Source organism: Anolis carolinensis, chromosome 1 (genome assembly GCF_035594765.1).
Source record: "Anolis carolinensis isolate JA03-04 chromosome 1, rAnoCar3.1.pri, whole genome shotgun sequence".
NCBI lineage: Eukaryota > Metazoa > Chordata > Lepidosauria > Squamata > Dactyloidae > Anolis > Anolis carolinensis.
The window spans coordinates 58,411,196-58,437,173 of NC_085841.1; the positions used below are offsets into that span (position 1 = coordinate 58,411,196).

The following is a 25,978-nucleotide window of genomic DNA, read 5'->3' on the forward strand; positions in this document are numbered from 1 at the left end:
GATGCTGGCAAGCCCACAGCAACCGCTGCAGGAACACATGCCAAACCAGGAGTTAAAGGAGCGGAGCAGGAAAGCGTCATCAAGCCGGTCCGGAGTCAGGATAAGCCAGCAGCACCAAGCCGTTGTAGAAGCAAATGCCAAACCAGGAGTTAAAGGAGTGGAGCAGGAAAGCGTCGTCAAGCCGGTCCGGAGTCAGGATGAGCAGTCAGGCAGCCACCGAGTAGAGAATGATGCCAAACCACGATTTGAGAGGGAAGAGCAAAGCTGAGTCAAGTTCCAGTCCAAGGTCCAAGATCCAAGAGGTTGAAGTCATCCAAGAAGGTCACAACACGAAATGGCACAGAGAGCCAAAGCAACGAGGGCGAACAGCAGCTAATACAAAATAGTAATAACAGTGCAGTCCAGGAAAACCCACACAATTCCAGCCCTCCATTGCAAAATAACCCAGATTAAACTTACATCCATTGCAAAGTCCCAGTCAAGTCTTCAGTAACACACACAGGAAACCCAATGGTGCCCAGCAACACCTTGCCACATGCAAGATATAATGGCCAAACAACCCCAATATATCCAGGTCTCCCTGGGCTTCCAAACTATCCACGCCCAAAGAGCAGGTGTCTCAACTTCTTAATCTGAATCAGAACTCCACACAGCCAATGCCCTTGGGTCAGGTGTTCCGAATTCCTCATCAGAGTCCCAATCATCCTGCCCATGCCCAACTCTATCCACACCTGTGGACCCCCTCTCACTCCTCCAAGCAGACCAAATGGGATCTGCTTCTGAAGACACCCAAGCTTCCCCAGCATCAGCAGCATCCATGGGCCCCGATTCTTCCCCAAGCATCTCCGGTGCCCGTGCCCAGTCCATGCACGGTTCCTCTGTTAATACCTGTTCCCCAGCATTCATTTCCTCTTCCAGATCCCCATCTGAATCCTCCTCAGAAGACTCCCCATCAGTCTCCCTGACCCTCTTCCTAAACAAATCCTCCAACGAGCCCTCCTCGCGAGGGTTTTTCCTTCCTCTCCTGATCCCATCACTATCATCCACAGTCTCCGAAGGCGCATTCACAACACTAGCATAGTAGACTCTCAGTCAGGATTCAGTAAGTCCCAAAAACATTACAAACATTCCCTCAAGTTATACCCCATTCAGGAAGTGGTTCAAGCTTGCTCTCTTTGACTGCTTCAATTACTCAACTATGAGTTGTAATTGACCAGGTGTTTTTCCCTTAATACACACATACACAAGTAGTGATCCTACAGAAACTTAGTCAAATACATACATATACAGTAATGCACACAATTCAACTGTTACACAAAAGGTCCTGAACAGACCCTTCATATAATATGTGGGTCTACTATATGTTGAACTCGTTTAAGCAGTCTCTGTCATATCGTTATAAAACCAGTGTGGAATAGTGGTTGGAGTACTGGACTAGGATTTCAGATTAGGGTTAGAGTCTGCTTCCAGCAATGCAAACCAACTGGATGAACTTTGTTAAGTCCCACCCTTTCAGTCTCAGAGAAAGGCAACAACAAATCTCCAAGATCTTGTCAAGAACACTCTAGGAGAGAGCTGCTATAATTTGTAGTCATCTGGTAGGTAAATTACACCTAGTGCATAACAATCCAAAATATCACTTGTATCTATTACAAGTGGCAAACAACACAAAACCCTTAGGTCTTGTCTTAAAAATTAATAAGAGTTGGAAAAAGGTTTGTAAATCTAACCTAGTAATTATTCATAAAGCCAAACAATTAATTGTGAATAGCCAAATAAAAATAAATGCAATTTGGAAAAATTTTGAATTTCTAATTACTCACCTTTTTCGGTTTTTAAAGTATATGTCATTAAAAAAAACATTGGGTTGTTGTATGTCTTTCGGGCTGTGTGGCCATGTTCCAGAAGCATTCTCTCCTGACGTTTCGCCCACATCTATGGCAGGCATCCTCAGAGGTTGTGAGGTATGGAGAAAACTAAGCAAAGAGGTTAATATATATCTGTGGAAAGTCTAGGGTGAGAGAGGTCAGTATGAATGTAGTGTAGTTAATCACTTAAATTAGCATTGAAAAGCTTATCTGCTGTCTTCTTCCTGCCTCTGGGGCATCCTTTGTTTAGAGTCGTTAACTGCCCTTGGTTGATTCATGTCTGGATAGTCAATCTGGCTACCAGTATTACAAAACTCAAAAATCAGAACAGTAAATAAAAAGCAATACTCTGAAAACAGAGGGTTTCCAGACATGAATCAACCAAGGGCAGTTAACGACTCTAAACAAAGGATGCCCCAGAGGCAGGAAGAAGACAGCAGATAAGCTTTTCAATGCTAATTTAAGTGATTAACTACACTACATTCATACTGACCTCTCTCACCCTAGACTTTCCACAGATATATATTAACCTCTTTGCTTAGTTTTCTCCATACCTCACAACCTCTGAGGATGCCTGCCATAGATGTGGGCGAAACGTCAGGAGAGAATGCTTCTGGAACATGGCCACACAGCCCGAAAGACATACAACAACCCTGTGATCCCGGCCATGAAAGCCTTCGACGACACAAAAAAAACATTGTTTATGGTGAAAACTGTGAGGGAATATGAAATAAAGACTCCATATTGCGATGAGTTCACTGGAAAGGGTTGCTATGGCAACAGCTGCTAAGCCAGCAGCATTCTGATTGGTTTCTGCCTTTGGCAGAGGCAGACCAACGGTTTTTCCAAATGACATTTTCAGTTTGTCTTCTCTTCTGGAAAGGAAGAGAAAGGAGCTGACTAGATTTTTAGTCAGGAATGTAATGGCTGTCGTACTCTCCAAAGTTTGACTATTTGAAGAAGAGATGAGGCATATTTAAAAGGACTGTTACATACTGTTGCCCTATATATGTGTTTGAACTCTTGAATCTGAATAAAGTTACTGTTATTGTTTCACTCAAGCCTAAAGTGACAAGCCTTATTACACAGCAGAGTTTATCTTGATTTAAAGACGGTGATAAAGCTTCTGTTTACATCTTTATCTTTATTTACACAAACCACCACAAAAATATGTGCCAAGAGCTATTTTAGATATTTTATTTTAAATATCCATTTTAGATATTATTTTCTCTATATGCTTATATATCCTTCCAAAGGATTTTACAAATTAAAATGATTACAACATAGATAAAACCATACAATTGTACAGTTACATTTGTAAGGTAATCAATTGCACTGATGCCAAGTACAATTAATATAAAGTCTTATTGACATCAAACTAAGGAAATGTTTCTCCTATTATGGGTACATAGAAAACTACATTTTCCATATAAGGTGATAAATTGCAAAAAAAGTGATCTCAAGGATTAATGGAAATTGTGAAATACCATCATCTGGGTCAAAGAAGTGGGGCAAAAAATCATGGTACCTGAAAACAAGTCCAAACATGGAGCTCTCAGTCCCAACAAATAATCCCCTGGCATCCTGAAAGGTTTGTTTGTAGCAGATTTTAGAAATCCGCAAAATGGAATGGGACATCCACCAGAAGGTTTCTTTTCTTTTTTTTAATTGACTCTCCAAGATGTGTTGGACCTCATAAGTGCTGATGTGGATATACAAATGTGCACACTAGATTTCTTCTCACTATTTGTCTTCACCTTCCTTTTGCCCTCTTGAACCTCGCTTCCCTTTGGGGCCACTTGCCTGCCGTGATGGTGCCTACTGTGTAAATTCAAGCTCTGTTTAATTTCATAAATGTGAGAACAAAGGAATTGTTGCAGAGAGTTTTCATGGGAATTGCTTTCTATTTGTGCTTCCATTTAACCACCTGTGTGTCTGTGGCTCCATGTGTTTACAGCCCTCATCAGCTGTTTTAGGATTTTAAAATGCACACATGTGCTGGCGCAGTCCACACCAGCATATTGCAATGAAGTCCCATGTTTTTCATGAGTGCAATGATGTGAATATGTGCATTTTTTACCAATCCCGGATTTTAAGCACATCTTTTAAACCCGTGCTTTTCAGAATTATGTGATTCAACACACATTTTTGGCAAGTGTCATCTAGCCACACACTCCCTTTTATCCCGATTTCTCTTGAATTTTGGGGCCTGTGTAGAAGGGCTGTAAATCACACTTTTGAAAGAATTAAGTAGCTAACATACATTTCACAATTTATTTCAGGGTGACATGAAGTGAGTAAAAATCAGCTCCCTAACCATTTTTATATTCAAACAGATGTCTCCTTGTTTTCTCCTGAAAATATTTATTTATCCATACATTGATTGAAACATTTTTTCTGTGTTACCATTCTAGGAAAACAGAATCCTTGTACAACAAGGGAAGGAGGCAGAATCCAGCAAGGCATTGTTTCTTTACTAAAATGTAAAACTGCTAAATGTGTAGGAAAAATCAAAGGAACAAAAAAAAAAATAGAAAAAATGGAGGAAGACAACATTTCTGCTTAATAACAATCTGTTGAAATCCCACTTGGGTTTACTGATTTGTACGAAAGATTATCTGCTCCTAATCCGACTCTCGCTATCCTAAGGAAAACAGTGCCATTTCACGGATAATATTGGAAGAAAAATGTTACTATCTCAGAGCTAAATCAACAAACAGCCTTTAGAATTCATGCAAAGTATTTTAATGCATGCATTTAATGTTTGGACAGCAACACTACTAAGTTATTAGAAACCCGTGGCACAACCTCACACTCCCTTTAACGATTAGTGGAAAGGATATAACAGCAACTTGCTATCTTAGAAACAATACCCACTTCTTTTAACAGCTTCTTTGTTTCAACATAATCCAACACAAAATAAAAACACAGCTACAGTATCCACAGTTTTTACTCTGGCTAGTTTCTTTAAAACACAAAAGGTGATAGATCGTTCTCTCTTACCTTTCATGGACACATGTTAAAAGAATGCTCCCATCCAAAGACATTTTTCTGTATACTGATGCTGCAATAATCCTTCACTTACACAGGTCAGCTGTCACAGTACGGTACTAAAATTGTCAGATGAAATGTTCAGAATTACCCAGTGGCTTGATAAAAAATCAGCTGACTTCGTCTAATCTGGCAACTGTATTCAGAGAGCTCTGCACAACCCAAGCTGCAAATATTGCAGAGCAAGTAAAAGAAAGAATTGCTCTGAGCCGCCTTCCCCAAACAGGAAACAGTTATTAATCTATTACTTGCATTTAAAAGGGAGGACAATTGTAGTGCCATGCAAGAATAAAGAAGTTGTAGGGACTCTCTGACAATCCAGTCTAGTTGGAACAATCACATTTGCTACTGTCCCTGAATGATTTTAATATCTATCACAAATTACTACCAAGTTATGAATAAAATGCCATGTTGATATATTCATGTTGATATATATTTGCATTATTTTGGATTTCACATCTTTGTGACGATTTCTATCATTAAAAAATGAAAGATCAGTTCTTTCTGAGAGGATGATAAAGGTTGCAATGATAATATTGCTTATTCTCCTATAGGGGCCCCCAATGCTCTCTCAAGTGCCAGCTGGAGATCACAAAGGTCTCAAGAAAAGGAGAGACAGCAGAAACTAGAGGGCATGTTCAGCTCCATGTCAGTTTTTTCATGATATTCCTCTTCCTAACTACAGTCCATTCCAAATGCCATGGAACATTTGTGACAGATAAAATCAATCCTCTGCATTCCTTTTTTTTTTGAAGTTTTTTTATTGTTATTATTATTTGAGAAAAAGTTACAATTATATAAACATATTCTATACATTTCCCCTCTTTTATTTACATTCACCCCTGTACTCCCCTTCCCCAGAGCCATCTCTTCTTCTGTAGTCCCACCAAAAGTTCAAGTCTTCATTTGAACCCCTAAAGAACAAAAGATAGTCAACGTGCAAAGAAATCAGTGAAAATATATACTTGAATATATGTAGGCATGTTGAAATATTAATCTAGTTTAAAGAAAGGTGTCAATGAGAGATTTACTGCTGAGAGATTTACTGAAAGAAAAACATAAATGATTTTCTTTTCCCACAGACTTCACAGATGCAAACTTTGAGGCGAAACCAAAAGACTGTGGTTTTAAAAGCATTCCCCAAAGCATAAGAATAGTTAAATATGCATTCAAATGCCAAATACCGACATTCATATTTTTCTTTGGATTTTCAAAGTTTTAAAGATGTGAAACCTCACTGTAGGAAAAAGAGGATGCCTTTAAGTAAATCTATAACTAAGCAAGCTGTCAAAAATAAGTTAAAAAGAAATAAGATGCAAAACAACAATGATGAGATTTTAGCCACCACAACAAAAATGCATAACCCTCAGCCCCAAAGGGCAGTTTAGAACAACTCCCTAACAAAGTTGGAGGTCCAAACCAGTACTGCTTTCACTAATCAGACAGTCCGGAAATGATCCAAGATGTTGTGTCTGAAAGGGTACAGGGAAGCCATGAACTGGCCAGTCAATTTGTTGACAAATCTCTTGTTTCCATTGCATACCAAGTGTAGGAGATGTGCAAATAGTTGTTTTCCAAAGGGATGGCAGCAATTGGGTATGTGGTTGGGTGAGCATGGGCAAACTTCAGTCTTATAGGATTTCTGGTCTTCAACTCCCAGAAATCCCAGCCAGCTTACCAGCTGTTAGGAATTGTAGGAGGGCAAAAGTTAGCCCATGCCTGTGCTAGGGCCTTGAGATACCAGGGTCAAATTGTATCAAGCAAATTAAATATGGCAAGACAGTGCAAACAGGTTCTTACACTTATTATGCAAGAGAGAAAGGTTATGTAGCTATTGAATTCTAGCATTATTTCCAGAATCTGCTTTGTGTCACAGAAATATGGTATTTTTGTCTAACTCACATGAACAACAGCTTATTCTGCACATCAAGAAGGGCAACTGTCTCATTTTATCCCATACTCCCCTACCCCCATGCATGCAATCCCCAAGGCACATTATAGATTACTATAGAGCTAAAGTTTGCATGTCATCCTAGATCAGTGGTTCTCAACCTGTGGGTCCTCAGGTGTTTTGGCCTACAACTCCCAGAAATCCCAGCTAGTTTACTTTCTGGGAGTTGAAGGCCAAAACATCTGGGGACCCACAGGTTGGGAACCACTGTCCTAGATGAATGGCAGCATTTTTAAAATTATTGCTTACACAAGTTACATATATTTGCCTGTGGAATGGAGAAATGTGTAGATTAGCTTGCAATATCTAGACAAATTTTAGGTACTGCAAGATTCCAGCTCTGGTTTGTATGTCATTGTTATTGTTATGTTGTAGATTTAAAGGTATTTGCATAAAAATAAGAAGGAAAGCCCACCAATCATTTTCTTAACCCAAGTTCTGGGGATATCGAGAAGGAAATACAATAGCAGGTTTCAAAACAAGCAATTAAGAATCTTTTGAACTCTTAGGAATATAAATAATCTTGTAAATCCATTAATAAATTGGATCTGAATTGCAGTTTTTACATTTAAGTTTGGAACAAACATTTCTTCATGATAATGAGTTATAAAAAGAACACATTGAAAACTCAATAAGATTTTTAAATGCAAAGTAATGTTATGAGTGAACTGCTCGCAATTACAACTTTATTAATGCTCTGCCAAGGTGCTTCCTTTTAGGTCTATTTTAATGCCTTAACACATCTATGCTTATAATGGGGAAAATCCACAGTTTAAGATAAAAAAAATGATTTCTATTTCATAAAACTAAATATTAGTTTTCATTTATTCAAATGCATTACTAAATATAAGTCTATTGTACAAACCTGTAGGAAAACTATAAGAAAATTATGATTACATACCAAAAGATAGAAGAATTGTGGGCTTTTCAGAGAGCAGAAATAGTAAACAGCAAAATTCTTCAGAATTTTAAAATGCATATAAGTAAAGAAAATTCATTAGTGGATTTTGTTTCACTCCATGAAAGAGGGACACTCAGGAACAATTACTGTATTTACTCGAGCCTAATACTCACATTTTTTGGCTAAATTGCATTGTTAAAATTGAAGTGCACATTAAATTCGATGGTGCATTAGAATTGCACACCTAAACCCACCTGTGCTGTTGGGTTAGAGATCCCAGCTGGGAACAGAGGAGGGAGAGGCAGCGATAATCATGAAAAGGCTGGTGGGAAGTCCAGGCAGAGGGGTGAAGCATCCTACCAGTCTTTTCATGGACACTACCGGCTTCCTACCAGGCCTGACTAGGAATGCGATTTCTCACCAGCCTTTTGGCAGTCATGACTGTTTTGCATAACATTTAACAGCATATCCTTTTTTTGTACTGCACACCTTCAAAATTGAGGTGACACATTATACATGAGTAAATACGGTATATCCAGTGCCCAGATCCTTTTCCCATTCTGGAAATCAGGAAAAGTTGTGATCAAAATGTCTGCCAGGGCATCAGAAAACTTAAGAGCAGATCATCTTGATCAGCCTACTACCCTTGCAAAGTCTCTGAAATGGAGAAACAGGATGGAAAGAATACCAGTGAAGGGGGGAGGGGTAACAGCCTTCAAAATATCCCAAAACAATTGGTAGATACAATTATTATTCCCACCCTAGTTTCAACGGTTTCCTCTCCACTCCAACGTTACTAGGGTATTGATGGCCCAGTAAAGAGTTTCATCATGATGGGTTGGTGAGACCTGCATTACCATGAATCAACTATCAGAAAACAAGTGGAAAGGCTACAACTGCCCTAATCCTCACCAGGCTTCTTGCCACCCTCAACCAAAAAAGAGTAGGGGGTCAAGAGATTATCCTGAATGGCTATATCCTCCTGATCTTGTTCTAGCTTCACCCTACACTCCTGATGTAACTTGGGGGTGATGGAAAAGAGAAAAGCTTGATAGTACAATGATAGTGCCACTCTTAAAAGATAATTACAACACATGCTCATATCACATGACACTGTGAATGCAAATAAGAAAGATTCTGTGCCAAAATCCAAGTGGAAATTCTGTTGTTAATCATAGGCCACTGTAGGAAAGAGAGCACAATCAGAGCAAGATGAACAAAAAGGCAAATATCAAGCCAAAATACCAGAAGAGGCTACTATCAGAACAGAATATGGAGGTATGGAGTGGTTTCTAACTGACAAAGCTTCTAAGCAAGGCTGCATTTTATCATCCTATGTGCTCAACTTTTATGCTTAACATACATCATACATAACGAAATATTAGAGTTGGAGGAAGGAAGCATGAAAATGGGAGGAAAGATCATTAGCAATTTAAGATATGAAACTGGCATCATACTGTTAGCAGAAAATAGCAAATATTTGGAATGATTACTGAAGAAAGCCAAGGAAAAGGGCAAAGGCAAGGTTTCAGTTGAATACTGAGAAAACAAAAATAATGACTACAGATGATTTGCATAACTTTAAAGTAGACGACAAAGACATTGAAATGGACAAAGATTTTTCATGATTAATCAGAACAGAGACTGCCGTCAAGGAATCAGAAGTAGACTATGGCTGAGAAAGAAAGCTATGAAAGAGCTAGGCAAGATCCTGAAGTATAAAAATGTACTGAATACTAAAGTTAGGATTGCCCTTGCCACTGTATTTTCAATTTCTGCATATGGTTTTGCATGTTGTTGTTAAATCTGAACTGTGGAGAAAGCTGAGAGGGGGAAAATCTACTTATTTGAAATGTGGGCTGAAGAAGAGTTCTATAGATACCCTGGACGGCTAAAAATACAAATAAAAGGATTTAAAGCAAATTAAATCTGAACTCTCCCTAGATGCCAAGATGACTAAACTGAGACTGTTGTACTTTAGAAATATGAGAAGGCATGACTCACTAGAAAACATAAAAATGCTTAAAAAGGTAGAAGACAGGAGGAAAATAGGAAGACTTTCAAAAAGTTATAGCCTCGAATCTGTAAGATCCAAGAAGGGCTACAATGATAGTTTGACTTGAAGGTTTCTCTTTCACAAGGTCACAATAAACAGAAGCAGAATTCATGAAGTTAAGAAGTATGATAATGGTATCCAACGTAACGGAAACTTCCATTATTGCTGAATTGAACATAGTTTTACATTTAAAAAATTAAAATACTGAAACTTTTCTATTGGTTAATGTGCACAGGTTATTTATTTATTCTATTAACATAGCACCTTCTCCAGGAGGAGGACCAACAAATAATGCTCCTAACAATAAATATTAAAACAATTGAAATTAAAAATATATAAAATTATGCAAAAGGCAGGCATACAAAACTTTTAAAAAACAAAGCACCCCAAAGCACTATAAGATTTCTTTCTGCGAGCAATTACATACAGTTCAGTCTAACTAACTATGCATTCAATTCTTACTTAATTAACATCAAATTTAGTATTTTATAGCAAACTTTTTAACTAAGGCTAGTTTTATAAACTAGACTTACAGTTTTTGAGGAGAAGACTAATGCTTCCACACAGTAGGAATAACTGAAAAATTCAAAGTTGATGGTCCAAATTTTCTTATTTATAGACAACAGAAATGCCAGGGATACATAATGTTATGTGTACTTATGTATTAAATGCATCTCAGTGTGCACCTCATGCATGCCAATTACTTTGGTAAATTCTGTATTTATAATGGAAGTGCATCAGATGAACAAAATGAACTAGCACACATTTGGAATCATTTATCTACCTAAACATACACAAACACTTAGCAACAGCCTACAATGTGACTTTTGTTTTGACATATAATTATTTTTATGTTCTTCAAAAGGTGAGGCTGAAATCTCTTTTACAACAAAAGACTGTGATATTGTGACACAGTCTATGATTCTGTATTCCCCTCCCCACATACCATGATTTCATTTTCCAGAGGATGAGAGGCAAAAAATTAAGCTACATTCTGTCCTCTGGACAGTCTTACAAACACATTGTACAAATGGTCACAGGAAGAGCCTTGTGTAGACTGGGTTCTACTGCTGCTAATAGTCTCAAGGTAATGCTTTGTATATAAATATACAGTATAGATTTTTTTTCTACCTATCTCCAGCTTTTGAAATTTCAAGATTGATTAGTATCTGATCTCAAAGATTTAAACTGTGATCAGTCAAGATTTTTGTAGGATACAGTCACCAATTATAGCTTAAGTCTTCACAAATAGTCTGTGAAACTGACTTAGAAGAAAGGAAAAAGCATTTTAAAAGTTGTTAGAGTGAAAAAAAAACCCCTGATGATCAGAACTGCAATAAAAATCAGAATATTACAGATCACAGAGATATTGTAATCGCTTTGAAACTGACAGAAATAAATTTGCATTATAGAGTTCCAATCATCTGAGGTTGCTGCATATTGGGTTGATTTTTATCTAGTTGATGAAAAAAACTAGAATCATAGAATCATAGAATCATAGAATAGTAGAGTTGGAAGAGACCTCATGGGCCATCCAGTCCAACCCCCTGCCAAGAAGCAGGAAATCACATTCATAGCACCCCCGACAGATGGCCATCCAGCCTCTGTTTAAAAGCCTCCAAAGAAGGAGCCTCCACCACAGTCCGGGGGAGAGAGTTCCACTGCCGAACAGCTCTCACAGTGAGGAAGTTCTTCCTGATGTTCAGGTGGAATCTCCTTTCCTGTAGTTTGAAGCCATTGTTCCGTGTCCTAGTCTGCAGGGCAGCAGAAAACAAGCTTGCTCCCTCCTCCCTATGACTTCCCCTCACATATTTGTACATGGCTATCATGTCTCCTCTCAGCCTTCTCTTTTGCAGGCTAAACATGCCCAGTTCTTTAAGCCTCTCCTCATAGGGCTTGTTCTCCAGACCTTTGATCATTTTAGTTGCCCTCCTCTGGATGCTTTCCAGCTTGTCAACATCTCCCTTCAACTGTGGTGCCCAGAATTGGACGCAGTATTCCAGGTGTGGTCTGACCAAGACAGAATAGAGGGGGAGCATGACTTCCCTGGATCTAGACGCTATTCCCCTATTGATGCAGGCCAGAATCCCGTTGGCTTTCTTAGCAGCCGCATCACATTGCTGGCTCATGTTTAACTTGTTGTCCACAAGGACTCCAAGATCTTTTTCACATGTACTGCTGTCTAGCCAGGTGTCCCCCATTCTGTATCTTTGATTTCCATTTTTTCTGCCGAAGTGAAGTATTTTGCATTTGTCCCTGTTGAACTTCATTTTGTTAGTTTCGGCCTATCTCTCTAGTCGTTTTGATCGTTTGAAATCTAGTCGAATTCAAGATCGTTTTGAATTCTGCTCCTTTCTTCTGGAGTGTTGGCTATCCCTCCCAGTTTGGTGTCGTCTGCAAACTTGATGATCGTGCCTTCTAACCCTTCGTCTAAGTCATTAATAAAGATGTTGAACAGAACTGGGCCCAGGACGGAGCCCTGCGGCACTCCACTCGTGACTTCTTTCCAAGATGAGGACAACGCATTGGTGAGCACCCTTTGGGTTCGTTCGCTTAGCCAATTACAGATCCACCTAACTGTATTTTTGTCTAGCCCACATTTTACTAGTTTGTTTGCCAGAAGGTCGTGGGGGACTTTGTCGAAGGCCTTACTGAAATCCAGGTACGCTACATCCACGGCATTCCCTGTATCGACCCAACTCGTAACTCTGTCACTAAACACTAAAAGTGTTCTTCAATTTTTCATCATTATTCTGGATAAAAGAAACAAAAGGGATGCCATCAGGTATTTCTTCTAGTTCCAGAGAGCCAATGTAATACAGACATTAGATCATTGAACTACATGGTCATAGAAACCCACTGGGTGACCTTGGCAAAGTCATGTTTTCTTGGTCTCAGAGAAGAACAAAGCCCAAACTCCCCTGAACTACTACTGCAAAGAAAAATCCACAATAAGGTTGCCTTACGCCAGTGGTTCTCAACCTGTGGATCCCCAGATGTTTTGGCCTACAGCTCCCAGAAATCCCAGCTATTTTATCAGCTGTAAGGATTTCTGGGAGTTGAAGGCCAAAACATCTGGGGACCCACAGGCTGAGAACCACTGCCTTAGGGTCACATCTCAAATGCTCACAACCGCAACAATGCAGTGTGTGTGTGTGTGTATGTGTGTGTGTGTGTGTGTGTGTGTGTGTGTGTATATATATATATATATATATATATATATATATAGTGCCTTGGATAAAGGAATAAAGGATATGCTCATTAAATTTTCACATGACATCAAACTAGTATCCTGGAGTAGAAGTCAGAATTAGGAGTTAGGATGATGATTTAACAAATTGGAGATGTTACCAAAAACCAAATAATTTAAACAAGGATAAAAAGGTTATAAGAACTTTTCTTATAGGCAGAAAAACCAGGTGCAGAGCTACATGATGTATGTGATACTTAATTTGGCAGAGCCATGCTAAACACAGCTGATAATGAAATGCAGTATAATGTCAGGATCAAGGGAAATAATTGTACCACTCTATTCTCCTTTGGACTATGACAGCCAGCTCTGGGTACCATGATTTAAGATTTAAAATGATACTAACAAGTTGAAACATGTCAAAAGGAGGATGGCATACGCTTAGGAAACCAGGTCCTATGAGGAATACTCAAATGATCTGAAAGTCTTTACACTAAAAAAGAAAAAGACTGAAAATTGACATGATATTCAAATATCTGAAGGGCCAGCACACTGAAGTTGAAACAAATTTGATTTCTGCTGCTTCAGGGATTGGGACTGAACCAATTATTTTAAACTAAAAGGAAGAATATTGTGATAAGAGCTTTTGACAGGAGAAACAGACCACTATAGAAGGTGATGGATGCTCTTGGGAGATTCTTAAAGTTTAGATGGTTATCTGTCAAAGATACTTTTTCTCTTACAGGAAACAAGGGAGATTAGATGAGGGCCATTCACCCCTTCTCCATTCCTTGCTTATGGTTGCTAGGAGGAACAGAGTCTCCTTCCCTCAAATGAGTAGTTCTTACTCCCTTACTAGTAAGTAGCTCTTGAACTTTCTGAAACTTTGATCATTTTCTCTCTTCATACAAAGTGTGAACCTAAGGAGATGGTTCTGAGCAGAAAGCATTCAGCAAGAAAAAGATGATAAGGAAAATGGTCATAGTGCAACAAACATGTAGTAATTATTGGCTGTTTTAATTAGAGCCAGATAGGCAATGAAGGAAAATGTGGAGGTTGTGGAGCCATAGGTCAAGGACTCATCCAGGCAGAAGAAGGAGCTGACATTCACATCTTCTGTAAAGCTAATAAGTCAAATCTTTGACTATGAGATTCTTGAAGTTAGAAAGTAATTGCTTGTACAGTATTTCATATTTTTGAAATAAAAAAAACATGCTATTACTTTTGCTACCCTTATTTTAAGCCTAAAAGGGAGAAATGGAACTGAACTAGGGACAAGTCATGAATGGTTTGTGTTCTTCAACAGATGCTTTTTTTGCCATTCTTCAGCTCCTGGAAAGTGTATTTGTAAGGGTATATTCAGTGGATGAGAAAAATTTTAAAGCAATAACTACAGAAGCTTAGAATAAGAGGGGAGGTTTAAGATGTAATCATCAGGTCTCTGGTGCTAGACTTTGTTGAGAAATACAAATCTTACATATTGAGAACAGTGATTCTTGTTTTCATCACTATGAGGTAAACAGCTTGAGTTGCTTAACGTTGTGGGTTGTCATATAAAGTCAGGCATTACATTTCTCAAATTGATGTTGTGTCTGCTGTCTACATGTCTTTTTCTGCATCCCACCACTGTAACTTTCCTTTGTGATATAATAGCTTCATCTGATGTTTTTCAATAGCACTATCAATTTGGTATTGTTGTTTTCCTCTCTACTGATGACAGGTAATATCTCTCAACATCTGTCTGGGCATCTTGACTTGGAAAAGATGCTGTCACACTCTTAAAGCCCCATTGTTATGCATGCTATTAAAATTATATTTTTCTCTGAAATCTAAACTTTTTTCTTTAATATAAAATATGGCTTAATTATTTCTTAGCCAAAATTAGCTCATCATAGATGGTGAACATGGTCGGATGCTTTTTATATTCCCTACTAGATTGGTTAGCATTTTCTTGTTTAGCTATCCTCAGGGTTAATATTATGAAAAAAAATATGGATTTCTGTCTAGATATTTACTACCTATAGATTATAAAATCAAATTACCCCCCAAATCATTATCTCTATAAACCAGTTTATTGTTGAAAGACACTCTTGCAACATTAGTGGGCAGTGAAACAGATGTATCTACCCAATCAGAGGTAACATACAAGAAAACGATTAGAATATACATAATCTGTAAACTTCACCTGATTTAAAGATGTAAATCCTCACTTGTTTTTGTTCTTACATATGGGAATTGAAAAGTTCAGCATTTCTCATTTTGTTAGTGGCTGAATATTGTGGGTGGTGGTAGGTTGCGCCAATTCCTCTCACAAGAGGTTTTTAATATACCATGTGTGTGTAGGGGGGGCATGTTTAAATTGACAGCAACTTTTAGAGCTAAAATTGTGGATTTTGATATGATTGATATATAGTTGTGGGTCATTCTGCTGAGAGAGGAAGAGTAATCAACTGTCCATTGTTGTCAGGCAGCCAAAAGGCCCAGAAGTGGTGCTGTGGCAAAAAGAGGGAAAGGGTTGGTGTGTCTTTATACACACACACACACACACACACACACATATATATGAGTTAAGGTCTGCATTCATACTTGTAAAGTGAGATCAGTGTGCAAATACTTCTATGTAATATACACTTACTGTTGCCTTGTTGAATAGTTTCTTAAAATGTAGAAGCACTAGATAGTAGGCTTGAGCGATCCATGAAAAAATTGATTCTAAACTCGTTTCAAAAGTAGGGGGCGCCAGCGTTTCGTTTCTGATGTCATTTCTGAATTTTGCCCCCCAAAAAATTCGTTAGTTTCAAAAGTAATTCGTTAATGGCAGACGCGCATGCGCAGTGGCCAAAAAAAACAGCACGAGGGGAGATTTTACAGGACTCTCCTGCCCTCATTTTTGAGTGATCTTCTTCAAACTTGGTACAGTGGTAGAACACATTTAACACTGATAGCTCACCAAAATTTGGAACGTTTCCCTTATCCTCTGATTTTTGGCGAATTTTCATAGCTTTTATAATAAACCATTTTTTAATAATTGCAGAAATCTGTTCCTGGTTTGAAAGTCTTATTTCCTGTTAAATTGGGTTGTCTTTACTGTGAAAGCATTGTTCTACTTCAGAAACTTTGTTTTTGTGGCTGAAACTTTGTTAAATTGGTGTGTGTGTGATATATACTGTGTATATATATATATATATATAGTCCCTGCATATGTGTGTGTGTGTGTGTGTGTGTGTGTGTGTGTATAGGTAAAGGTAAAGGTATCCCTTGACGTTAAGTTCAGTCATGTCTGACTCTGGGGATTGGTGCTCATCTCCATTTCTAAGCCCAAGAGCCAGTGTTGTCCATAGACACCTCCAAGGTCATGTGGCTGGCATGACTACATGGAGTGCCATTACCTTCCCGCCAGAGCGGTACCTATTGATCTACTCACATTGGCATGTTTTCAAGCTGCTAGGTTGGCAGAAGCTGGAGCTAACAGCGGGCACTCACTCTGCTCCTGGGATTTGAACCTGGGACCTTTCGGTCTGCAAGTTCAGCAGCTCAGTGCTTTAACACACTTCGCCATCGGGGCTCATGTATATATAATATACATACACATACACACAATGTGGAGAATATGTGGAAAGGTAGATAGATAAGTTGGGAGCCACAGCGAAGGCACCTTCCTGGGAGCAAGGTCTAATAATAATAATAATAATAATAATAATAATAATAATAATAATAATAAATCCCTTACAATATCCAAGATGGCTCACTGCTACAGAATCTTGGGAGCTTTAGTTTGGTATGGTACCATTATTGGCAGAGAAAGCTAAGCTGTAGGAGTTGAAATCCAATCATTTATCCTCCCTATAGAATCAATTTTATATGCATTTTTAGCTACAGAAAAGCTAAAATCAGGACAGTAAAAGAACAACACCCAGAAAATGGGAATTCCAGACAGGAAACAATCAGGGCCAGCTAATACCTCCCAACAAAGGATTCCCCCAGGTAGGAAGCAGCCAGGCTTTGAAGCTGCAAGGCTATTCAATGCTAATCAAGGTGACCAATTGCAACATTCACACTTGCCTCCCACAGACAAGAGCTCTTTCTCCCACCCTGGACCTTCCACAGATATATAAACCCCACTTGCCTAGCTTCGCACAGACGTCAAAACCTCTGAGTATGTCTGCCACAGATGTGGGTGAAACGTCAGGAGAGAATGCTTCTGGCACATGGCCATAGAGCCCGGAAAACTCATAGCAACCCAGCCAGTAGGCTGTTGCTGAACAACCTATGAACTTTTAGCATTAAAGGAAAAAATGCCCAAGATTTTATCACTTAATACTGTTGGCATGTCTGGAGAAGAAGAATAGAATGCTTCTATACCAGGCAAGGGCAAACTTTGCCCATGTCTGGAGTTAGGAATTATAGGAGTTGAAATCCAAAACAATTTGACAGAAAACTGGGAGTTGTAGTTTGGCATGGTACTGGCTCTCTTCTGCAGGGAAGGCTAGAGACTTTGTAAAACTACAGCTCACATGATTACATGGCACTGAATCTGTTGCAATTGAGCTGGTGCCATAATCCTTTCCGGGAGATCTCCTCAGTGGAGATATCTCTTAAAGGGATATCCTCTGGCTCTAAGGATTCCGTTTAGGAAGGCTTGCCTGGCTCTGGTATTCCCCTTTAAGCCAGTGGCTGGAAAGTCTGAAAAGAAGCAAAACCAAACACGCGGCTCCAGAGGAGAAGGCCAAGCGCAGGCAGGCATGTCTCTTCTCTCTTCTCTTCCCTCCCTCCCTGCTTCTCTCTCTCTCTCTCTCAGAGAGAAAGAGAGAGAGAAGCAGGGAGGGGAGAGAGAGAAAGGAAGAGAGAGCAATGCGGAAGGCTTCTACTGAGCCGGTGGTGGTGGTGGTGGGGGGGGCGCGTCTCAATGGCATTTTTAAAATGCTAGCAGATCGATGGCCGTGCCTCTTCTTCCCTCCCTCTTCCGCTCTGATTGGCTGAGAGGCATGCCAACATGGCTTCTCCTCTCAGAGGGGCTACAGCTACATCCGAAGACATCAGAAACAAACGAAAAAAAGGTACTTTTATTATTCAAATTCGTAATATTTGTAAGGCAGTGAGCAGATGGTTCAATATCAATTCAAAGGTAATTATGAAACGAATTTTAAACGAATTTAACGAACTAACGAAAAATTTGCTCAAGCCTACTAGATAGAATGCTTATATTTTTTTATCAAGAAGAAAGCTCTATGCTTGCTAAATAGAAGCAGGTATTATGGACAAGATTGCTTTTGTACAGGGACATCCCATGAAAACAGTAGAAACACTGGCAAAAATGCTTCATTGGAGGCAAAGAAATTCATATGGGGTAATATATTAAAGGGGTTTCAAAACATCATGGGGCATTTCTTTAAAAAAAGATTTTACACATTCCTAATTTGATCCATCTTTTATCATGCTGGATAGGTAATCACCTGACATTAAGTCTAGCCATGTCCAACTCTGGGGGTTGGTGCTCATCTCCATTTATAAGTCAAAGAGACAGCGTTGTCCATAGACACCTTCAAAGTCATGCAGCTGATATGACTGCATGGAGTACCATTACCTTCCCACTGGAGTGGTACCTATTGATCTACTCACATCTGAATGTTTTCAAACTGCACATTTCATGTTTTCACCTCACTCCCCAGATTTGAACCGCCAACCTTCAGTCAGCAAGTTCAGCAGCTCAGCGGTTTAACCAGCTGCACCATCTACTCATGCTAGATAGATCTGTGGAAACAGAAATGAGATAAACTGCAGAAATGTTGCATATTTGTCAAGTCAGAAGGAGCTGATAGGCTGCTTTTGTGACAAACATCAGATGGATTAAAAGATTCTAATTAATGTTCCTTTACTTTTTACTGCCACTTTAATTAACTATACATCTTTTCAGACTCATCTTAAAATCAACCTACAACATAACCCACTCTTTTCTATTTTATTGCCACTAGAGTGACATCTATAAGCCTGTTGTCCTCTGGCAGGTAATAGAGGAGAAGTTCACCCTGGCACACTTTTTAGTGTTGGGTATTGTTCCAGCTTCTGCAGGTCACATGATTGGAGGTTTTGGAAAAAAAATATAAGGCAAATCTCAGAATTTCACTCTCACTTGGAAGTCATGTGGTTTGGGTGAGAGTACCCAGTTGAGGAGCAACCCAAATATTTGAATGACCCTTGGAGCTTAGCTGTTGCAAGAGTTGTCTCAAGGTAGAAACTAATCTTCAACTGAATCAGGTTACTCCCACCACCCCTTTTGGCTCTAAATAAATAAATAAATAGGATATGGGTTAAATAAAGTTTCCCCTATACAGCCCAATCATTGAATCCATTCTTTTTCCCCATGGTATAGTATCCAATTAAGAAATTCCAGCCTATGAGTTGCTTTTACTTTCAAGAACATCAATGATTTTGCTGTTAATGTCAAGGAGAGCTGAGTGAAATGAAGTCTGCAGACAAAACTGTGAAATTTTCATGTCATGGCTTGAATAGTTTATTTCTTTCTGCTGATGTCAATTCGTTTAACAAATTTCCTTTGCAGACTATATTAAAATGCTGTTGCTGAAAAGGGTCAAAACATAGGTCGCCAACATTGAGCATATTCACAGAAACAATTTCTCAACTATTAACAAGAACTGTTTCAAAAGCCCCAGTTTTGTTCTTTGATAGGACTCCTAGGGTAAAACTAATTATGATTTCAAGAAACAGAATTAAGATTGATCAATTTTTATAAGGTATTATAATGTATCTGTTGCTGAAATGCAAATTACTGAAGACTATTGGCTTGGAAAAAGAAATGCAGCATCACAACTTCAAGATGAAACATGAAAAAACTATAGTGAGAACCATTCGGCCTCTAGTAAAGTCTTTGAAAGATTACTTTTCCTTCTTTTGGAACAAATAGGAATACAATTCTAATTTAACTATGAAACTGGATTCATCCAGGATCCAGGATTCGTCCAACATTTCAAAAGAAAGAAAATTCAGTGAAATGTATTCCTCTGGATGAGTTTTCTGATCTTTTGCTCTTTGAAAACTGGAAGGAGAAAATCACAATAGATCTCCCCATTACATGTCAGGAAAGAATAGAACCTAAGTTCCACTGTGCTTAATGAAACTATTGTCGGGGAAATGCATGCAGACCTACAGCCTTAGATTATCAGCCACAGTCAGTTTTTCTATGGAAATCTGTTCAGATTTGCAGAAAACCCTTTTCAACTGGGTTCTAAATTATTGCACTGTCACCTTCACTTTTCCTATCCTCTTCCCTTGCTGATGACATGATTGTGATTACAAGTGTATACGGAAAGCAAAAATTAATTGCACCACAAATAACTCCTAAAATATAGATTATTTTCAGTCTTTGGCCATCCTTCCCAAAACAGGTTGGGTATCCCTTATCTAGAATTCTGAAATATGAAATACTTCAAAATCCAAAACTGTCCATATGGGTGGCTGTGATAGTGACATATTTGCTTTTTGATGGTTCAGAGGACACAATTTTTTTTCATGTACAGAACTATTAAAATACTATGTATAAAGTACTTCAGGCTATGTGTATATGGTATTACATTTACACTTGGGATATGTCATTGTGTATATGCAAATATTCTAAAATCTGAAAAAAGGAATACTGGTTCTTAATATTTTGTATAAGGAATACTCACCATGTTCATGATCTTACAAAGTTATGAAGCTTTTTGTTTTAAAACATTTTATCTGTAGTAAGCCTAACTGATTTCATAGGATTGTATTCATCTTGTTAATATCTTATCTCTGCCACCAGTCTCTGATGCATCTCATCAGTTCTCAAAAAAATAAGAAAAGAAAGAAGGAACTCCCATGCTTTCAGAAACAGAACTAGAAGAGCTAAACATTCCACACAAGCATTAAAGTAATCGTGCACGGGGGGGGGGGGGCTTCCTCAGTTTTAGGGCCCTTCCACACAATTATATATCCCAGAATATCAAGGCAGAAAATCCCACAATACCTGCTTTGAACTGAATTATCAAGAAAGGAAAAGGGAAAACCCCTCATAACAAATGTTCCTCTTTCCACCAAAAATATCCACATGATAGGGTTCTCCTAAATCAGTAACATGACAGAAATGCAATTGGTAGGACTTACTTCCAGATTTATCTATTTAGAAAAACTTACTTTAAAATACGAGTAAGCAGTTACTGCGCTAGAGTTACACTCTATTTTAATGCTCTACTTTGTCCTATAATCAACCAACCAAAATTGAAGATGACATTCAGCTGCATTTTTTCTGAATTCAACATGAAATTCTTTAATAAATCAGGAAGAGCACCATCTTTTAGACTACTTCCACCATTTTACATTTTAAGCATGATGAACTTTGCCAAAGAGGAGTTTTAAAACTAATTATTATGAAGACCAATAAGAGAAGAAAAAATTGCATGAAGATCAATATAAAACCCCATTGTAACTGGCTGATAATGTTTTTACCAGTGTAGGGTAGCAGTAAAGCTCCTGTGCTCTCAAACAAGGTAACTATTTATACCAACCAAATTTTATTTACACAGAATCTGGGGCAGAAAAGAAGAAATGTTATGCCCACAATGTCTTTGTTCTGTCTTCCTATCTATCTTCTCCTCCATAATGATGATTATCTTACAGCTCAAGATAAAATATATTATCTATCTATATTTTTGATATCAGTTGTTGAGGATCTTGAGATGGAGAATAGGAAGATAAGAATTATGGAATAGACTCATAGCCCTTTTCTCATTCACTGTTATGGCACAGTGATAAGGCAGGAGAGGGCAACTGCAAGTTGGGGGATCTATTTCTACTCCTTGGACCATCTAGTAGCCACAGTGATTGGCAATGATCGAAAACAAACAAAATCCCAAGTTGACCAAAATGTGATTTCTAGTTTTGAAAAATAGTGTTTTAAAATGGTAAATATGTATTTCATTTGAAAATTAAATTGCCATTTATCCTCTTTTAAGAGTCGGGGGGGGGGAGGTGGTTGAAATCTAGCCACTTCAAGGACCACAAAAACAGTTCTGAAAAAAATAAGCAGCATCACAGTCACATTTTTGCCTACCACTGGGATAGGCTTTTGCTTGAATCTAGGTAGATTATGATGAGGTGGCTGAACTATGTGTGTGTGTTTTTATACTGATACAAAATACTTCCTTAAAGCTGTCCACACAGCAAGAACAGCTGGTTAGTACCCAGCTGCAATAAATCACTACTAAGAGGTCATGAGTTCGAAGCCCACATTGGATTGAGTGCCCGACCATTAAAATAGCCCAGCTCGTTGTTGACAGAAGCCACCCAAAAGACAGTTGCATCTATCGAGTAGGAAATGTAAGTACCGCTTATGCAGGGAGGCTAATTTAACTAATTTACAACACGATAAAAATTGTCCAGCAGCGTGCAGAGAGTAATGAGGAAGTAAATCATCAAGGACTCGATGTCACAGTGGATGATGAAGCAGCAGCTCCCCCTGTGGCCAGAATTAAGCATACCCTCATGAAGCAGGAAGCTGAAAATGTTAAATTGCCTTTATGTCTCTGTCTCTGTCTGTATGTTGTATGGCATTGAATGTTTGCCATGTATATGTACATTGTGATCCACCCTGAGTCCCCTTCAGGATGAGAAGGGTGGAACATAAATACTGTAAATAAATAAATAAGGCTCTCTACTTCACCTACCCCAGGGCACTTCTAGGCAGCCCTAAACACGAGACAAGGAACTGATTTTTTTTTAAAAAAGCGGTATCTGAGAGGCAGTTCAGACGGGGAGAGCTGAATCATGATACATTGTTCCCCGCTGTCTTCACAGCAGTCTTTTGATCCAGATTAAGATAAAGGGTGGATGAGGGACATCTGGCAGATTTTTTAAAAATCACTCTGAAGATGCACAAATGCAATCCAGAGCATGACAGAGTGATTTTTAATTTTTTTAAAAAACAAACAAACAAGGAGACAAAATATTTCAGAATTTCCAAAAAAAACAAAAACCCATCAAGTTGAAGTAAAGAAAGATGGGAAAATAATAATAAGTTATTAAAAGATTTAGAGAAAATTGAAATAACAAAAAATACACGTTTGTAAAAATGACTTCCAGATTAAATCTTTAAATAACACAGAGATATTAACAAGTTATCTAAAAAAAGAAGGGAGGAATATGATAACAAAAATGAAGGATGGAAATGGACAAATAAAAACTAAGGAGGAAGATCTGAGGGAATGGCAAGTTATTATGAAAAACTGTACACAAATAAAGAAATTGGAAGAACAGAGGGAATCATTACAAGAAAATTAGAACCACAGGCACAAGCAGGACTGAATAAAACTATCACCAGTAAGGAAATTGAAGAGGTTATTAATAATCTTAAACCAAACTCCTCCCGCAATCCCGATGGCTTTACCTCTATCTTTTCCAAAATATTCCAATCTGAAATTATCAATTTTTCTGGAGACTTTAGCTATGTTGCTCAAAGAGGCTTCCTTTTCAAAATACAGTACTCAATTGACTGAATTCCCAAAGACCAACTCCTAACAGACCAACTTTCAAATTCTAACTGAAAACGACTGTGCTGGATGCCTCGCTCAACTGTCACTTTGGCTCCACCCGACTCCAGTTGCTAAGCAACTTCTCATTTGCATCGGCCAATCAGATTGCACTTATGGTAATGGTTGCTTGACTGCTACTCCTCCTAGCTCTGCTGAGCTTCTGCAAGTAAGGCCTGCAAAATGGCCGCACCATCAGCCCTGCTTACAAAATGGCCTCACACCAGTCCTGCAAGGTGGGCCACTTACCAACCTGTAAGGTAGGCAAGATCCGTTACATAAACTTAATCCCAAAATTAAAAGGGGAAGACTAATACAGTTTTATTAAAAACAGAAGACTAGCAGATCCAATCAGAAATATACTTAATGTAATTAACCAAGATACAAGAGAAAGAGAGAAACTCTTATGTTTAAAATTGGATATTTACAAATCTTTTGACATGATAAATCACTAATATCTCTATCAGTTCTGTGAAGATTCTAATTTAGAAAGGGAATTCTCCAAAGTAATTAAGGTATTTTATAAAGATAATCAGGCGCAATTACTTATCAACAGAACCAGAACAAAAAGAAATTAAGATTAAAAGTGGGACTAAACAGGGCTGTGAACTCTTCCCCATCCTTTTCGCATTGGCAATAGAACCTTTAGTGAATTCATTAGAAATTATAATAAAATTAAAGGATTTAAAATTGGTGAGGATTTAATTAAAATTAATTTATTTGCTGATGATGCCATGGTTCTATTGGGGTCCCTGGAGGACCAAATAAAAGAACTTATTAATATCATAAAGAAATGTGAAAAGTTATCAGAGTTGGCTATTAATATTTAAAAAAATAAGAAATTCTACATATAACTCTAACTTTGAAAGAGTTAAAAGGAATGCAAGTTATCTCGGAGATAAAATTGGGCAAGAAAAAGTTAAAATAATTAGGGCTTTATATACCCAAAAATTTAAATAAAATAATTAAACTGAACTATAGTTACCTATGGAAAAAACTAAACAATCAAATTCATAATTGGAATAATTGGAATTGAGATATGTCAAGTAAAATTAAGATAGTCAAAATGATTATTCTCCCCAAATTTGTATTTCTGTTCCAAGTCTAGCATCCACAACAAGACAATTAAGAAATGGGACAGCTTCTTAATTTATCAATGGAAGAGATGGACTCAAACATTGACAGAGTTTACAGGATAAATACAAACTACACAAGGAAAAATAAGGTAGCCAGGGACATGATAGCCCAGTTTGGAAGAAAAAAAAGGGATGACATTTTAAAAAATAGCATTAAGAACCCCCCTTATTACAATGGGAAAAAGTTGCAATATTTAAGGAAGTACCCATTGAAGCAATGAACAGAAGGAAAAAAATATTACTTCCTGATGGACGAACTTAAAAAACACCAGATTAAATATAGGTGGGAAAAGTCAGAAGGGCGTATGACGACGATTAAGGGCAAGAAGTTTTGGTTAACAACAGAACAAAAGGCTAAAGACTTCTACAAAGAATTTAAAAAAGAGATGGAAAAAGGATATAACCAGGAGAAAAAAGAAAATAAGAGTAAAAAAAAGTTAGACCAAGAAACAGAAGTAAAGGAAGACAATGAGGATTAAAAAAAGGAGAGAAAATATTTAGATAGAATTCCCCCGAAGATTACGAAGCTCTTATGGACTTGGCTTTGATGAATAAGGAAGTTTTAGCAAATGAGGACAAAAACGACGGTAACAATCTTTTCGCATAATGTCAATGGGTTGAATATACGGAATAAAAGGAAGTTAGACTTTAATCACTTAAAGAAGGGGAAGTATGATATAATTGCCTTACAAGAAACACATACAAAACAAATACAGGCTGCACACTTAGTCCAGAAATCATTGGGAAGAGAATTTTACTCTTCAGCGATGGGGAAAAAAAGGGGGTGGTTATATATGTGAAAGAAAAAATGGAAGCAAGGATAATGTTTAAAGATCAGGATGGGAGGATGGTAAGAATAAAAGTAAGAATAAACAATAAGGAAACCCTAATTTGTAATATATACGTGCCAACAGGGGTGAAATCTGCCTTTGTCAACCAACTGAAGAGTCGAATTCAGGAGCAGGAATATGAAAATTTAATAATTTTAGGTGATTTTAATGGGGTATTGAATGGTGCAATTGATAGAACCAACAAAGAGACAAGAAGAGCCGACCCGTCAGGGGAGAAACTCCCAAATAGTCTTATGCAATTGAAAGAAGATTGCTCGCTGCAGGATATATGGAAAATTAATAACGAGTTAGTGAGAGATTACACCTTTTTCTCTGATTGTCACCAATCGTGGTCCCGGATTGACATGATCTGGGCCTCGAACTCACTTATAACTCAATTTAACAAAGTCAAAATTCTCCCAAGGATAAA

General features: G+C 38.0%; 1 protein-coding gene across 6 annotated transcripts in view; it reads right to left on the bottom strand.

The window, feature by feature from the left end:
- Positions 1 to 25,978, bottom strand: part of chrm3 (cholinergic receptor muscarinic 3) — a 303,654-nt gene that overhangs the window by 108,080 nt on the left and 169,596 nt on the right. Inside the window, exon 3 of one of the 6 annotated variants that reach the window (XM_062975152.1) lies at positions 4,872 to 4,978. The exons of the other annotated variants lie outside the window; for them this stretch is intronic. The gene's annotated coding sequence lies outside the window, so the exon portion shown is untranslated. The remainder of the gene's footprint in view (positions 1 to 4,871; positions 4,979 to 25,978) is intronic. 6 annotated transcript variants of the gene reach the window in all.